The 5,593-nt window shown below is 43.5% G+C and overlaps 1 long non-coding RNA gene across 2 annotated transcripts; it reads left to right on the top strand.

The window, feature by feature from the left end:
* The first annotated feature begins 861 nt into the window (after positions 1 to 861).
* lncRNA:CR46489 (long non-coding RNA:CR46489) lies at positions 862 to 2,828 on the top strand. 2 transcript variants are annotated; one of them, NR_167884.1, is made up of 2 exons: positions 862 to 1,095; positions 1,153 to 2,828. It is a non-coding gene; the product is annotated as a long non-coding RNA:CR46489 (long non-coding RNA). The 2 variants fall into 2 exon arrangements; NR_167885.1 differs by lacking the exon at positions 862 to 1,095 and having other exon boundaries at positions 1,577 to 2,828.
* The last annotated feature ends 2,765 nt before the right edge of the window (positions 2,829 to 5,593 follow it).

Raw genomic sequence — 5,593 nt, 5'->3', positions numbered from 1 at the left:
CAGAAAGCAAATGAGCAAGTTTCACAAAATAAAGATTTAAACAGTTGTGCTCGCTCTCTATATGTTTAGATTTTTTTCCTTTTATTGTATGTTTCCAATTTTTATTGGTATACCAAAAACAACGTGACCACGCACCTCCTTCTACCTATAAAACGCCCAAAAAGTGTCACGCCCACACTTTTAAACAATTTTAAATTTCTTCTCATTTTATTCCCCAATATCTATCGACATCCCAGATAAATGATGAAATTTCGCGCTCGCATACATACAAGTTAACACAAGCCAACGAACTAGATCAGTTGGCTCAGGGTATGAAACATAATAACAATGTGCTGACCCAGCATTGAGCGGAAACCCGTGCGCAGCCGGCAAGCACAGCATATTTGCGTGGCCGCTGTGAGTCTTTGTTATCTATAAGAATCATTTTAAGTTTCAGTTTGAATTTACATTTACCAGAATAAAGAGCGGCAGCTCGTCAACTCCGACTAAGCGTCGTAAAACATATTTTTATTACTTACTCTGCCAGACCACAAGGCTGACAGTTAAAAGAGGAAAGTTCCTCTCTACGACAGCATCGCAAAACGGTGCGATCAATTGTAGTGGCGACTGAAGCAGTGGGTGAGAAAAATCTCGATGAATAATCGATAGGGCGGTCAGCTGTGACACACTAAAGTGAGGTCTTACTAGATGTAGCAAGAAGTAGCTAGAATATACCAGACTGGATGCAACCCTTATTAGCTGCACCCGATAAGTTTGGTGTAATTCGGTTATCGGAGAAAAGTGTTGTTCAGCTGATCGTGGTTTCCGCCGATGGCCTACGCCTCGACTAATGTTTCCGGTTTGCCTTCTTTTCGATCTGAACAGTCAACGCGTCGAGTTGCGAAAGTGCGTCGAAAAATTTTAACTTGCGGTCATACGGAATTTTTTTGTCGCGCGAAATATCGAAAATACGGCGTTCCTTCGCCTATAGTGGTGCGCGAAATAAGTCCGGCTTGTGTTTCCCGGCGATATACAGCCGAAGAGATCGGCGTTCGTCACGGCCATCTCACGGCCGCCTGGCCGCCAAATCCTAGCTTCGACTGGGTCAAATTGCAGGTTAGTGAGTTTCGAAATATTGGTGAACCGTAGTTTGATACGGGAATATAATCGCAGCCGAAATTGAAGCCCGGAGGGTTTTCGCTGGACATCTTATACTTTCGCATCACTGCCCGGGTCCCACAATTTTTCGGAGCCGCTACCGGCGGGCAGAAGGAGAGACGGCAACTGCGCCAGGCGAGTAGTGGAGCGCCTTTCCAGCAGGCCGGAGCGAAGGACCAGCCGCAGCAGCAGGCCGGAGCGAAGGACCAGCCGCAGCAGCAGGACAGCGACCGCCCTAAGCCGGGGCCATCAGGAAGGATCATTAAACAAAGAAAAATGCAGCCTAAGTAGAGCTTAGAGTGAGGTTAGAGTGAATGGAAAATTTTCTTTTGCTTGATTGGCAGTCCAGAATGCCCGAAATTAAATTAAATCAAAGTTAAATCGAGCAAAATTTCTAATTATACAAAAAAAAATGCTGAAAGACAGACCTAACCTTACTAAATCACGCGCCGACCGAGGGGCGTTGCCGTGTATCCTGAGAATCGATTCGCAAGAAGATGGACGCTAGAAAAGAGCAAATTGCAATGAGCAATGAGCAAATAATATTGTAGATATAAATGTTATCTAATCTTATCTGATCTAATTATTATATAAAAACTTGGAATTGTTTTTTTTAAGAGCGGCAGAGAGTAAAGATTACAGATAAAATCTATGTTGAGGCAATGAGCTTTTTCATTGACTGGAGAAGTGGTTTGGCAATTTATAAACATGGTAAAATTAATGTTTCAATTATGTATATGTATGTATATGTAATATATGTATATGTATTTATTATGAATGTATAAAAAGAACGGCGGCAGTGCCCGTACCGAACCGATAAAGAGGTAAAGTGCATTACAGCAGAAGGCAAATGAGCAAGTTTCACAAAATAAAGATTTAAACAGTTGTGCTTGCTCTCTATTGAGAGAGGGGAACATAGCACAAAGGGGAATGTAAAATCTATTGCTGAACAGAGCAATGTGTAAGAGTAATAAAATAAAATACCTTAAATTTATGATGAGCTGCTACTGGCTGCGGGATGCATAACCAAACATCCTCCCGCCGTTGGAGGATACGGGCTGACAACATCATCCTGTTTGGGTAGAACGCAAAGTTGAGCGACGGCTCTATTCATCAGCGGCCAAAAAGGCAGGACCAACAGCTCGGTAAAAATGATACTTTGCTGTTTTGACAGCCGCCTTCCAGAGGACTCCAAAATGCGGCGATCGAGGAGGGATGAACCGCCATTCAATGCTATCAGTCAAGCAGAATTCATGTACTGCAGTTTGATTGTGATGTGTTCAGGAACAAACGCTTAAGATTCTTCGATGCAGGAGTGGAGAGATCCTGAACCAGCTCAAGGTGAACAGCCTTTGTAGAAAAGCAGGTAAAGATGCAGATATAGCACTTGATCGGTGCTTTGTTCCGAACAGGATTTTAATAAAATGGATCGCAAAAGTACAGACCAGTGACATTGAAGGAATGTGAAGCTGTTACGCGGTCCTCAGAAAGATCACCCATAATGTGACAAGCTATATGTTGCTTGGCTCGAAGGCATATGATGTATTTGCTGAATGCACTTGCAGTTGTCTTGCGACCGTCAATTGGCCAGAACTGCAGTCGAATGGAAGCGAGTAGTGCGCGAGGTCCAGAATGCAGATTGCGACGATGATAGTCGAGTATAATGGCACGAGTGACTGGGTGCTGACGTGCCAATATTAATGGACGCTGTGCGTCATAGTCCAACGATGAGTGCTTCAGTCTGCCACCAGCTCTCATGAGTCCAGAGTTGTCAATGATGGGTGCGAGGGATGCAATTGAGCTCGATGATTTTACTTGTCGACTGTTGAGCAGGGCATATAGTCCTTGGTAAGGTGTGCCATCTGAATGGAGCGAATGATGAGTTTCATGCCTCCGGTGAGATGATTAACAGTCAGGCCGGAGTGCCTGATACTATAAGAAACATGCTTTAATTTTTCCCAGGAGTTGACAAATTTACAACTGGTTGGGATGTCGATGTCGGCAGGGATCTTGAGAGTGATGAGGGCCCTCTTTCTTAGCTCAGGGAGAGCCTTTGGAGCGAGACAAGATTCTGGCCAGTGCGATTTGTCTTCTTGAAGATAGTTAGGACCATGAGACAAAAGACTAGACTCGATCAGCTCACTAGGATGTGAAGCTCTGGAAAGTATGTCCGGTGTATTGCAGGCTGTAGGAACATAATGCCATTCTATGGCATTTGACATCTCCTGGATTAAAGAGATGCGATTATAAATAAAAGTTTGAAAGCGTGAAGACTCATCTCGAATATCCCAGGACAGCACTACAGCAGAATCTGACCAGCAATAAACGGGCATGAAAATAAGCCAAGCTCCAGGACTTTCAGCATTAGTTGGGCCAGTAATACTGCCGCGCATAATTCCAATTTGGGAACCGTGAGGGTCGTCAATGGGGCAACACGAGTTTTACCGCAGAAAAGGTGGGCTACTCTTTAAAGGAAATACTCATGGCGAGCCCCACTTTTCAGCGCAAACTTTTTCACACTTTGTTACAGTTCCTTCCCTGTTGGGAACGAATCCTTCGATGTTGGCAACGAATTTTGAAGTTTGAGATTTGAGATTAATATTTACCATACATTCATCTGATCTAAGTCTGGCTTCACAAATCCCAGAAACTGTAGCTGCAGACTTGTACTTGGACAATTGCAAAGTGTGTGCTGATCCCCAAGATCCTGATTTATTTTAAATATTGATGACGACACTGGTCAACAAGAAGATCCGACATCTTGAGCCACTAACAAAGGATATTGACCAGGTAATGATTCCTGTGCAACTACTTGCAATCCGTTTGAATGAGCATCAGAAGCTTGCTGAGGTTGAGCAGGCTGGGAGCGAGATGACGAAGGTCTTTGGCCAAAATGTAGCAATTTGATGTGCTTACTTCCATAAATACGAAAGCGATCGGCATTACAATGTCGTAGGTGATGTCCACCTTGAAGGCAGTTTTGGCATGAAGCTGTAAGCGATCTTGAGGCGACAGAATTGTGGGCAATTTAAAATTATGTGGTCTACACCATTGCAGACAGGGCAGCAAGCGACAGGGGTAGCGGCGCCAAATGAATTTCTAGAGTTGTGGATGGCTTTCCTAGGTTTTACAACCAACGGCATGATTCGAAGTGAAACATTGCTACGTTCGATGTTTTCGAATTTCTGGCATCTTGTCATGAGGGTATGAAACATAATAACAAAGTGCTGACCCAGCATTGGGACGGAAACCCGTGCGCAGCCGGCCAACACATCATATATGCGTGGCCGCTGTGAGTCTTTGTAAGCTATAAGAATCATTTTAAGTTTCAGTTTGAATTTGCATTTACCAGAATAAAGAGCTGCAGCTCGTCAACTCCGACTAAGCGTCGTAAAACATATTTTTATTACTTACTCTGCCAGACCACAAGGCTGGAAAGTAAAGTTCCTCTCAACGTAAATAATAATCTTCTGCCCTCCGGACTCCCCGGAGCATCCAGCGAAGGAAGCTCTTCACCGTTGGAGGAATCCTGACGACGACAGTATCGCAAGACGGTGCGATCAATCTTTAAATAATTGGCGCTCAACTATTGGTACCACCACCACTATCACCAACACCGCCCACACAACTTCTAAATTTGCGGCAAAGCAGAAGACAGCGGCGCGGGAAAAGTGAAGGGATTAAGTGACGAAATAAAACACACACCGAAAAAATTCATATGAGTGGGAACCAATGCTAAACGCATTTAGACGTCTGTTAATATTTTGATGTACCACAAACCGCTGCACAGAAGCGTTAAAAAAATACATTGTTAATCAACGCCAATGTTACAGTGAAAAAATTTTTGTATTATTATTTTAAACAATAAAATTATTTGAAACAAAAAAAAAAAAGATTTTCAACAGAAAATTTGATTTATTTTTGATATACATTTTTTTTATAACAGCGCGTACGTTCGCTTTTCATTTTATGTTTCCATTCGATTCACCTTGATTCGAAGGTTCTAATTACGGAGGCCACGGCTGAGGTGGGCGCCAACCCGCTGGCCAGCTCCTGAATTTTCTGACGTTTTTCATTTTGTGCGATTTCTTTTGGCGTCCTCCTCCGCTAAAGTATTGGCCACAATTGCCTGTATCACAGCAGACTTAAACGCAACCTCACTGACGTGCTTTTCGCGGCAAAGCCGAAAGACATGCCGTCAGCTCTGGCTTTAGCGCAAGAAGTGGAAACAAACCACGAGAGGTACGTTTTTGCAGCCAGTTTTGCAAAAATTCAGGAAGACAAAGATCTCAAACCTACCGCAAAAGCGCAGGGTCATCAACTTGACAAGTACGACCACTATGACCCACAACCAAATAATACCAAAAATCCGTATTTCAATAGGCAAAATAAGGCACAGGTTTACGCCGACCCGCAAAATGTCAAAAATTACAAAAACAACGGCACACCAGAGCCT

Source organism: Drosophila melanogaster, chromosome 2R (assembly GCF_000001215.4).
Source record: "Drosophila melanogaster chromosome 2R".
Classification (NCBI taxonomy): Eukaryota; Metazoa; Arthropoda; class Insecta; order Diptera; family Drosophilidae; genus Drosophila; species Drosophila melanogaster.
The sequence above is the reverse complement of the archived record's forward strand: the minus strand, read 5'-3'. Positions and strand labels throughout refer to the sequence as shown.